General features: G+C 39.8%; 1 long non-coding RNA gene across 1 annotated transcript; it reads left to right on the top strand.

The window, feature by feature from the left end:
* The first annotated feature begins 2,823 nt into the window (after positions 1 to 2,823).
* Positions 2,824 to 3,891, top strand: LOC129740021 (uncharacterized). The gene is made up of 2 exons (XR_008736072.1): positions 2,824 to 3,279; positions 3,338 to 3,891. It is a non-coding gene; the product is annotated as an uncharacterized LOC129740021 (long non-coding RNA).
* The last annotated feature ends 8,616 nt before the right edge of the window (positions 3,892 to 12,507 follow it).

A 12,507-nucleotide genomic window follows, 5' to 3' on the forward strand; every position in this document is an offset into this window, starting at 1 on the left:
TCCGGATCGGAATCCAGCTTGTTGCCGTCGGAGTGTAGCGTCGATTTTCTCCTGGATCCTGTTCAGGATCACTTTGCAGAGTACTTTAAGGGTTGTACAGATCAACGTTATGCCACGCCAGTTACCGCACTCTGTTAGGTCTCCTTTTTTTGGGACCTTTACGAGGATACCCTGCATCCAGTCGGCCGGGAATGTTGCAGTATCCCAAATGTCAGCGAAAAGACGGTGCAACATTTGTGCTGACAAGGCAGGGTCGGCTTTGAGCATTTCAGCAGGAATGCAATCGATTCCAGGCGCTTTGTTGGATTTCATGTCCTTGATTGCCGCTTCTATTTCAGCCAGCGAGGGCGCTTCCGAGTTTACGCCATTAATGCGACTTACTGTGGGCGCCTCGAGCTGCGGGTTCTGTTGGCCATTGCTATTTGTAACTCGGAAGAGTTGTTCAAAATGCTCAGTCCAACGCTTCAGCTGATCTGTTCGAACTGTCAGCAGCTGACCTGCTCGGTCTTTCAGCGACATTCTTGCATTAGTCCTTGCACCACTAAGGCGGCGAGATATATCATATAATAATCGGATATCTCCAATGGCGGCGGCTCTTTCTCCCTCTTCGGCTAGGGAGTTTGTCCAGGCTCTCTTGTCTCGTCTACAAGCTCGTTTAACTGCCTTTTCCAGCTCCGCATATCGTAAGCGGGCGGCTGCTTTGGCTGACCCGGTACATGCCTGCTCAATTCCGACTTTCGCCTTTCTCCGATCATCAGTCATCCTCCAGGTTTCATCCGACATCCATTCACTTTGTCTTCCACAAACTTTACCGAGAGTACCATGGCTCGTCGTGATAAAGGCATTCTTGATTCCACACCACTGTTCTTCGACTGTTCCGTCTGTCGGCAGCTCCGAGGCTCGGGATTCTAGCTGTTCAACGTGTGCCCTTTTCACCGCATGATTCTCCAACCGCCGGACGTCGTATCGACACCCGACTTTCTCCTCGCGCCGTTGGACACGCGCAACTCTCAGTCGTATCTCGCCAAGGACGAGGCATTCTTGTTGTTCTTAAAACTAAGTAAAGCCAAGCACTCATTGCATCTGAATTAGAAAAACTAAGTTTTAATAAATCCAACAATTTTCGTCTGATACAAATACCTCTATCCTCAAATAAGCATTTCGGATTTGACCATTATGTGGACGTAAGCCAGGGGTGGAAAACAGAAGAAAAAAACAAAAATGAGCGTTCAAATGTCAAATTGATCTGATTAAATCACCGACCAGTGAGCAGGTATCAAATTTTGTTTCATTAAAATGATCATTTTTTAAACTTTAAATTTTGCATTGAATAAGTTTATAAGTTTCACCAAACTGAGCATGTCTCACCTATAAAATAATAGCTTTGTTGATTTTGTTGGTTCCGACACGAATTTTTATCATAACCGATTACAAATCGTTAAAAAAAACTCATTTTTCTGTCGAAAAGTAAAAAAAATGCTGCAAAAATGCTGCAGCGAATTTCTATTTACCTGACCTAGGACGTGAGTAGTCAATCGTGCTAAGCTAAGCAGAGCTAAGTTTTTACCAATACTTCTGATAATTTTTTCAGGATATAGGAAGGATGTTGCTCATTTTGAAACTGTTTTCCTTTTAATAGGTTGTCATTGAGAATTTTCTTCAATTTGGTTTCAAGCATAATACTAATCGAGATAATAAATTCAAGAGAAATATAAGAAGACAGACTCAAAACTGCAACTTTTTTATGAGTAGCTAAATTACAATCTGATAGAGCTGAATATTTCCCTTATGAGCCACTTCAATTTCTAAAAATGTTTGAGTGTCATATAACGATTTTCCACATTTGATTCGAAACATTAAGCTGTAACTTGTGCCTTGTTGATGATTTTATCTTGATCTAAATGACTATCGAGTGCTTTAATGTTTTTAAACCTCACATTTGAATCAGTAAAAAAAAATTGAAGAGAGATTAATTTCAGACCATCGTTCTCAGTATGTTGTATGTATGTTGTATGTTGGTAATTCACCATGGGTGCACGGATTCACCGCAGTTTCTGCCAAAGTATGAGTTCACTACATTCCTTAGATTATTAGGTTCAGCAAATCTCCAATGCAACGCGTACACCATACCCGGACCCCATGGCTTCGTATGAACTGTTATGTGGTGAATGTATTGCGTGTGTTGATGTAGGTATATTTTGGAAGAACGAATCAATCAGGTGGGCTAGTTTACTTACAGGTATTCCGGCATCCGTGTATATACCTGGCCAGCTGGCAACTGATTGAACATTCCAATTATATAGTCAGTTATATAATGAAACACATCTAACCTGTCGGCCCGCTTATGGGATTCGAATCCAAAAGTTTTTCTTGCCGATACCGGGAATCGAACCCAGTACGCCTGGCGTACCAATACCACTTGACCACATCGGCGCTCTCAATTTCAGACCATCGTTCTCAGTCTGAATTAATATCGAAACATTTAAATACATAATAACTAAATACATAAACTTTGATGGCAAGATTTAATATTTTGAAAATTAAAGATACAAAAACAAAGCATTTAAAACAAAAAAGAGAACCAATTTTTTGATAGATGATTTTGATTGAATTTTGAATTGTTCAATTTCCAACATTTTCATTACTTTTCATTTACTTTTATAAGAAAAATCACTTAGAGAAAGAGAAAATACTTAGCTTTAACATTCCTCGAAGACCAAACAACCTTCGGTCGACTCCGAAGGTTTGTTACCATTGGGGTATTCTGCCCAATCAGAACCCACCGAGAGCAAGTATTAAGAGTACTCAATCTGAGTGCTTACTTAGAAGACATAATATTCATCGATTAAATATCGACAATTTTTCCCGCTTTTATTTAAATATATGCTTCATTAATAAGAACAAAAACTGTTAAATGACTGAAACGGACCTTAGTTAGTATAAGATTAAAATATTAAAACACAGTAATCACAAATGTAACACAGTAGCGATCACTCCAAATAATGGATAGAAAGTATTCACTTTACACTGATGACACGAAACAAAATACACTAAACACTTAGCCACGAGTTAAAAATAAGAGTTGGAAAACGTCAACTGGAAAGCGGAACGGAAATGCCAGTTAGGATGGGTAGCTAATCATTATACTAAAAGGCTCTACTTGTTCTTTCCATTCTCAGCCGGCAAAGTGTGCGCATCGGGCATATCGATACATTTAGCCCAATAAAGTTAATTAGTGGAAAGATTTAATACAAGTTCCAGAAGATAGCCTTGAATCAAGTGAGTGATTAGCATTAAACCTAGCAATAGCCCATCCTAACCCATACCAATTCTACAGGACCCAGAAATCTTGTGCATAAAATCCAACAAAGCACCATTTGGTCAGAGGCAAATGGGCCAGTGATCCGAAAAGCAATTCGATCCTTTCGGCCCTGAAGAATCAGAGAGTTGCAACCGAGAAGTTCCGCAGAGGCTCCAGGTTGGCTTAGGCAAGCCAGTGAGCCTTCTCGTTTAACGCTACCGTTGGTCTGTTGAGGAGCCTGTGAACCAGCACGAGGTGCTGACCCGCGGGCACCATCCAGAGCAACCAAGAAGGATTGATCTTCACCACGAGGTTCTGGAGGGCACCGTTCGATCCCTTCAAACGGGCTCGTGAAACTTCGAACGTGTACCCTTCAGTTCCGTCGGTCCATTGGTGACCTCAGCTTCGAAACTAGGTCCCGGAGTTCATCCAGTTGACACCCCGAACATTCGAACCAACACCTGAACCACCATAGACCATCCATCGCCGGCCGGCCCAGCATCAGCAGCAGCAGGAGCAGAAACACACACCACACCCACACACGACACACACGTAAGTTTTTGTAAAATATACAGGACATGAAAATTTTACGAGATTGTGTTTTCCTAAGAACATCCGACCAGTGCCCATTGTGAGAAGCCGACCCGAGGTTCTCCGCAACCTCTGCTCTGCTAGCCAAGCAAAAGAGGCCGCATGTGAGCCCACCCTCACTAGAATTCCCGTGGCTTGACCAGGAATTCGAGGGCAGTTGTAGCTGGCCCTTCTGGCCAGCTAAGTAATAATTGGCGCCCAACTTAAAGAAACAGTGCTGGTCAGTAGTTCGAAGGGTTCACAATCGGAGTGATCTAGGGAATTAGGGAATTTTTGCAAAATTTTAGTAAATTTTGTTTGGTCCGAATTAAAACTAGGGATTTCTCGAAGGGGTTTTGAGTAAGCGGGTATTTCGGTGGTCTCGTTATTCTGTATTTTCTCCAAATTTGCACAAGACGATAAATTGTGATATTTGCCGTCTACTAGTGCGCGTACCAGTGAAAAAGGATTTATTTTGCAAAAGTAATTTAAAACTATTTGTTTGCTTAAAATATATTTATTCCATCTCAAAAATAGAACATTCACTTTCAAATTTATACAACACTTTCACTTTTTTGTTCTCAATAGTTTCACTCCAATAGTAATTTTCATCTTAATCTAACATTATCAAAAGCAATAGCATCATTTCCTACTTAAAACTTAAAACTACATTCAATTTTAAAATTTAATTTTCAAATAGTTTTTCCGCATCAATAACTTCACATTCACTTGGTATCACAGTTATTCACTATCATTTTTTCCATCCGAGATTATTTAAACTCCATCAATTAAAGAAACACTTTTATCTGGGTCTTGATTCGACGAGAGGGAGGGTGAATATTTTACTCAAATTGAAGTAAAATAAAGAAAATCTAAGTTTTTCGTAACAAAGTTAAAGTTTTTATGATTCATATTTTATATTTTTATCGTGCTTTAAAATGAATTTGCAGCAGTTGTATAAAAATATGTGCGTTTCGCACCTGGAGGTTGACGAGGTCGAGCATGAACTGTTGATTAGGAACATTCTATTTCATTTCGATGACTCGGAATCGAAGAAACGAAGAAAACTAGATGAAAGAATAAAAGAAGAAAGAAGATTAGGGTACATCTCCACCGCGTTCGCGCGAACTTGGAGAACAGCCACCGAAGAGCTGGAAATAACTAGCAATCGGGTGACGATGATTAGAAGCGCTCTAGAAAACCAAAATTTAGGCAAACGCTCAAAAGATAAAATAAAGACTCGTTTAGTGCATTATCTTGTTCGAATGTTTCATTTATCTAAAGCTTCGGACGCTAAAAAAATTCTTCCACAAATTGAAAAAATGGAACTGACTTTAGAAAAACTCTTCGAAAAATATTTTTCTGAAGAAACAGTAGAAAATGACAAAGTTCAAGAAATCCAGATAGGACAAGAAATTTCACAAGTTCTTGAAGAAGTTCGCGATGAAATTCAAACGTTGAATGAGACTGTAACAGCTCTCGATGAGGATTTAGAAATCTCCGAAGTTGCACAACAACAAATAAGATCATCACAACCCAGCTCAAACGAAATTTTACAAGTTCTTGAGGAATATGAACAGGGTAATAATGATAATTTAGATCAATTGATAAACATGTTTAGAAGTTTCATCATTATCACAGCTGAAAAAGAAAAGCAGAATAACGAAAAGAAGGAAGAGAAAAAGAAAGAATTGGTAGAAAGTATCGAGAAAAAGAAGAAAATCGAAAATTTGCTAGGCAAAATAGATTTGAAAGTTAATAGAAATCCTATTCACAATAGCCAGAGTTTGAAACCCAGTAGTGATCGAACTCAAGCTGACACTGATGAAACTAGCTCTTATTCGAACCATTCTAGGAAGAAAGTTTACGGTAAAGGGTTCAAGAGTGATCTAGCCTCGAGAAAGAAGTTAAATCTAAATTTAGATCAGCAAGAACGAGGCGAAGATGATCACAAAGAGAAATCTAAAACGAAATATCACTTGTTCGATAGATCAGGAACTAAACTGATGTGTCCGGATCATTACTCATGATTTAATGATTTTGTATAAAAATATATAAAAGGGGATTTCTTAGTTATTTATAAGATACAAAACACGTCTGGTTCTGTTGGGAGCCAGGCTAAAAGAGACTGGACTATTTATTTAATCTTTTTGTAGAGCACTCGCCAGCGAGTTCTCATGTCGGTTTCTGCGTTCTCAGAAAGGGATTGTTTCAAATCATCGAATTGTTAATTAGCCGAATACTACAACTCCTCCATCCTTTATTTGAAGCTGTTTTCCTTCGGCAAATATTCAAAAACTTATCACACTCAGAAATTCCGAAAATAAACATTTTTTTTCTTTTTTGATCGTATTTTCTAGCTATACATTTTAATTTTTCTATTCTACAAAACTCGAATCCTAACTAAAGGTTATACAATTCAAACTTAAAGTTCCTTTACACTTATCAATATTCTTCTCCCTTAAAATGAAACAAAAAAACGGCGATGAAACTTTAAAATCGTCCTCCTTATCATCCTCAAAACTCCTGTTTCCATCCTTCAAAGTCGTCTAATTCATACCAATTGATACGTAATACTAGCACAAAACACAGGGTTGCCTCCTCGTGGAAAATAGTCAAAGGTGCTACTTTCCAGAGAGAATCCTGGAATCAACCGACGGTCATGCGTCGATATGACTCAATCCTAATGACGCCTGGGACCAAAACAGTCTGCTGGTTTCCAAAAAAAAAATCCAAAAATATTCGTTTTCTCCTTGGCTGAGAAAACAGCCAAACTGCTCGAAAAAAAAATCAGCTACAATACAAACGGCACTATCCAACAGCAAAAAATACAAATCTCCAAACGCAGCAACTAAGCTTTTGGGTACAAAACAGTAAACCCCAAACGGATGTAATGATGGTAATCTTTCTGTCGAAGAAATTCTTTAAAACCATTTATGGTGTACTTCCAAACTGCTGAAGTCGTTAATGAAAAACTACTGGCTAAGCTCAACAAATCACTTTTCGCGCTACACTTTGAATCGGTGACGTTTCTTCTGGAAAATGAGTGTCCTCCGTCTGAGTCACTCATAAGCAGTGTAGCCAAGATTTCAAACAAAAGTGACGAAGCAGGGAACTCACCATTTGAACAAAAGCTGTTGATAAAACAAATAAAAAGAAAACCATAAAATGCTGCGAAACAAAATGGCATTATTTAGCCACCAATGCGCTTACCAAATAAAACAAAAAAAAAATAGGAAAATTTCTTAAGAAAAATGTTCTCGTGTGAAAACAAATTAAAAAAATGTAATTTGCGGTTTGAGAAAAAAGTAATACTACTGATGAAAACTTATCAGTAATATTTCTAAAACCAAACAATCACATCAAACATACTCACAACACGGTGTAAACAATTTTCACTGAAATTAATAAATCTTGCCGCCTTGGCTCCAGCAAATCGACCTCCTCGTCGCCATTTGATGTGTCCGGATCATTACTCATGATTTAATGATTTTGTATAAAAATATATAAAAGGGGATTTCTTAGTTATTTATAAGATACAAAACACGTCTGGTTCTGTTGGGAGCCAGGCTAAAAGAGACTGGACTATTTATTTAATCTTTTTGTAGAGCACTCGCCAGCGAGTTCTCATGTCGGTTTCTGCGTTCTCAGAAAGGGATTGTTTCAAATCATCGAATTGTTAATTAGCCGAATACTACATAAACCAAAGGTATTTGACCTTCAAAAGATCAAATATGATAAATCCAGGCAACACTACAGTTCAGGCACATCCTCTAGTCACGATAGTGGTTCTGCAACTGAGTGTACTTTTCGAAACAATAGATTGTCCACTAAAGTAGTAAAATCCCGAAGCCACGGTAAGATCAAAAGAACCAAGTATGGGAGCATAACACTTTCAGATCCTACATCTGATAGTTCTGTCTCATCTCAATCAAGTTCGGAAAGCTCATCAGAATCTCAGAGAGTAGTAAGGAAAAACTACAAGAAAAGGGGGAGTAGCAAGCCTCGGGAAAAGCAAGCGAGAGTGAAGAGAATCCCAGTATCTGAGTGGAAACTCAGATACAACGGAAGAGACGGGGGAAGAAAGTTGGCTGAGTTTCTTAAGGAAATAAGGATGAGGATGAGGGCAGAAGAAGTGTCGGAGAGGGAAATGTACCGATCAGCAATTCACTTATTTAGTGGTCGCGCAAAGGACTGGTACATGGATGGAATTGAGAATAGGGAGTTCAGAAGCTGGTCAGAGCTTTTGAAGGAACTCAAACGGGAGTTCCTCCCACCAGACATAGATTTTCAGCTGGAAATTCAGGCTACAAATCGCCGCCAAGCAAGAGGGGAAAGATTCGTGGATTTTTATCATGAAATCCAGAAAATATTTCATTCGATGACGAAACAGATTTCAGAACGCAAGAAATTAAAAATAATCTGGCGTAATATGCGTCATGACTATAAAAATGCGTTGACTGGAAAGGAAATAAAGTCGTTAGCTAAACTACGTAAGTATGGGCGGATCATTGACGAAAATAACTGGGCTCTTTATCAGAAAGCTCCTGAAAATAACATGCGTGGGCGAACTAATCAAGTGGGAGAAGTTCAGTTCGATGAACAGTCAATGATGTTGAGAAAAGATAAAAAATTTCAAAGTTGCTAATAAGAATAATCACGAAGGAACAAGAAAAGGGCAGAATCAAGCGAGCAAGGGAAAGGAGGAGACGAAAAGGTCAACAGAGAAAGAAAAGAAAGAAGAAAACTTGTTGATGAATTTGCCAGGGACTTCTCAAGGTACCTTGGAGGTGTTGGTGAACCAGTATAAGCGTCCACCAATCGGCACTTGTTATAATTGCCGCAAAGAGGGCCATCACTATAGTGAATGCCCCCAAAAACGAGAAAAATTTTGTAGGTTGTGTGGATTCGCTAACGTTTTCACTAGTGCGTGTCCATTCTGTCAAAAAAACGCTTAGAATTCAGTTTGGGAAGGCGAACTGATTCTGAATCTTCAAATCCTTCATCACCTGATTTGGCTAAAGAATTGCATTCATTGGGATTTCGCCCATTAAATGAAACCGATTATGACAATCATGAAGTAGCAGAGTTATTTGTTGAACTAGAAGGTGACGGAAGACCTTTTATAAAAGTTCACATTTCAGGGGAAGAAATTATTGGGTTGTTGGACAGTGGAGCCCAGCGCTCTGTTTTGGGCATTGGTTCAGAAAAACTTATTGATAGATTAGACCTTAAGCTGTTCCCAACCACGGTTACAGTTAAGGCTGCTAATGGAAAAATTATCCCAGCAAAGGGATTCGTGTACTTGCCCATCACGTTCAACAACACAACTAAAATAGTTCCTACTTTTGTAGCACCCGAGCTTAGCCGAAAGCTCATTTTGGGATACGAAGATTTTTGGCGCTCTTTTGGGATTAAACCCACAATCAATTCAAATATCGACGTCGCCAGTTTAAACTGTCTCGAAGAGACGACATCGGAATTAGAAGGAAAATGGGAGCTGAGCGAAAGTCAAGAACAACAGCTGGAGGAGATCAAAAAGCTTTTCAAAGTTGCGGTGGATGGGGAGATTTTGGGTGCAACTTCTTTGGTCTCACACACCATCGAGATTAAGGATGAGTACCAGGCGTCTCCACCCATACGTATCAATCCTTATCCAACTTCACCAGCCATGCAGGCAAAAATAAACCGGGAAATCGATAAGCTTTTGGAGCAGGGGGTGATTGAAAAAAGTAGAAGCGAGTGGTCGTTGAGTACTGTGCCGGTTATAAAGCCAACAGGAGAAGTGCGGCTCTGTTTGGACGCAAGGCGTCTGAATGAACGCACTCGGATGGATGCTTATCCTCTTCCCCACCAAGACCGCATACTGAGCAGGCTTGGGTCTAGTAGATTCATGAGCACGATTGATTTGTCAAAAGCGTTCTTTCAAATTCCGCTTGACCCAGCCTCGCGAAAGTATACGGCCTTTTCGGTTATTGGGAGGGGACAATTTCGCTTTTGTAGAGTAACGATGGGCCTTTTGAATTCTAGCGCAGCATTGGCCCGGTTAATGGATGAGATTTTGGGGTACGGAGAGTTGGAACCGAATGTGTTTGTTTACCTCGACGATATAGTCGTGGTAAACAACACATTTGAAGACCATCTCCGTTCCTTGAAAGAAGTTTCTCGCAGGTTGAATGCAGCTAATCTCTCGATCAATATTGAAAAATCAAAATTTTGCGTACCAGAATTACCATACCTCGGTTACATCCTATCTGCTGAGGGATTAAGGCCGAATCCAGATAGAATCAATCCCATTCTAAATTATGAAAGACCGTCTTCTATTCGTGCCTTACGCCGTTTCATTGGAATGGCAAACTATTACAGGCGTTTCATTCCGCATTTTAGCGAAATGAGCGCCCCATTGACAAATCTTCTCCGCAAAAAGCCAAAATCATTACCTTGGAATGAGCAGGCAGAAAAAGCTTTTTTAGAGATCAAAGAAAGTTTGATCTCGGCGCCTGTATTGTGTAACCCAAATTTTACATTGCCATTTCAAATCCAGTCTGACGCGAGTGACAGCGCCATTGCTGCTGTTCTCACTCAACAGTACGAGGACGGGGAGAGGGTGATCGCGTATTTTTCGCAGAAGTTAAGCCCAGCACAACAATCGTACGCAGCGACTGAGAAGGAGGGTCTCGCTGTGTTATCGGCAATTGAGCGATTCAGACCATATATCGAGGGCACACACTTTGTCGTAATAACAGACGCGTCCGCGCTGACGCATATTATGAAAGGTCGTTGGAGAACATCATCTCGCTTAAGTCGTTGGAGCATCGAGCTCCAGGCGTACGACATGGAGATACGCCATCGAAAAGGTCGGGACAACATTATTCCTGACGCGCTTTCACGCGCTGTAGAAGAGATCGAGATTTTGGAGATAGAAGACGAGTGGTATCAGGGAGTGTGGAAGAGGGTTGAGGAAGCGTCAGACGATTGCGTAGATTATAAAATTGAGGAAGGAAAATTGTTTCGATTTTTGCCGACTAAAACACCAGTTTTAGATTATCGTTATGACTGGAAGTTATGCGTACCGGAAAATCTTCGCGAACAAGTTCTCCGCACAGAACATGACGAAATGTTTCATTTAGGGTTCGAAAAATTGTTAGATCGTTTGAAATTGCGATATTTCTGGCCAAATATGTCGTCCGCAGCCAGAAAGTACGTTCAAAAATGTCACGCGTGTAAGGAATTTAAACCTACAAACGTCTCGCAGCATCCCGGCGCGTCTAAGCCACGTCTGGCTACAAAACCGTTTCAAATCGTTTGTCTTGATTTCATTCAGTCGTTGCCGCGGAGTAAATGCGGAAATATGCATTTGCTTGTCGTTATGGATTACTTTTCCAAGTGGACAATGCTTTTCCCAGTTAAGAAAATCGCGTCGAATATAATCATAAAAACTCTCGAGGAACAATGGTTTCGACGGTATTCGGTTCCGGAAATCCTAATAAGCGATAATGCCAGTTGTTTCCTTAGTCGCGAATTCAAATCTTTTCTCGAACGTTACCAGGTCAAACATTGGACCAACGCGCGGCATCACTCGCAATCGAATCCGGTAGAAAGATTAAATCGGAGTATAAATGCCTGTATACGCACGTACGTGAAGAGTGATCATCGGTTATGGGACACTCAGATTTCCCAAGTTGAGTTCGCAATCAATAATACCCGTCACGCATCCACCGGTTTCTCTCCCTACCGCGTCATCTATGGTCATGAGATCGTTTCAAAGGGTCAAGAGCACAAGCTAGATCCCGAAACTCAGGAACTCTCTGAATCTGAAAGAGTAAAAAAGAAATCAGAAATCGATCGTTCGATTTGGGAGTTGGTAGCAAAAAACTTAAACAAAGCTTTTGATAAAAGCAGTCGCGCGTATAATCTTCGGTCGAGAACCAGCGCCCCAGTATACGAAGTGGGCCAAAAAGTTTATCGTAGGAACTTTACCCAATCATCAGCAGGAGAAGCATACAATGCCAAGTTAGGACCAGCATACATAGCATGTACTGTGATTGCCAGAAGAGGAACCAGTGCATATGAGCTTATGGATCAAACTGGGAAGAATATCGGCATATTTTCCGCTGCCGATCTAAAGCCAGGCATCTCAGAAACTTAAGCAGAATAAGAGAATTAAGAAGAACAAACCTAAGATGATTGTATCAGGACGATCTCTTAGATTCTGTTCGCTAACAGAAAGTAGATCATAAAATATCTTTTGATGATTTTTTTTCATAGAATTTAAATTTTAGTGGTACCACATCCAGCAATTTATAATTTTTGTTTTTGCTTTCAGCATTAAAAATAAAATTAATAATAATAATATTGAGCACTTATCGAATTTCGAGCAAGACAAAGAAAAATGCTTTATCAGTTTAGGGTCAAATTCAGTTAATTTTTCTCAGTTCAATCGACAGTTCATGTAAAACCAAAAAATTCATAATCTCCAAAAGTAAGCAAAAATATTATATGATTCGCGTGATATTGATCTGAACCGATAAATGGAATACGACGGAATAATGCATAAGATCAAACACAGCTTAGAGAATTCTACACCGGTTATTTTCTCGTCATGTAATACGAAAGCACTTTGTCCATAAACCAGA

Source organism: Uranotaenia lowii, chromosome 1 (assembly GCF_029784155.1).
Source record: "Uranotaenia lowii strain MFRU-FL chromosome 1, ASM2978415v1, whole genome shotgun sequence".
In the NCBI taxonomy this organism is placed as follows: domain Eukaryota; kingdom Metazoa; phylum Arthropoda; class Insecta; order Diptera; family Culicidae; genus Uranotaenia; species Uranotaenia lowii.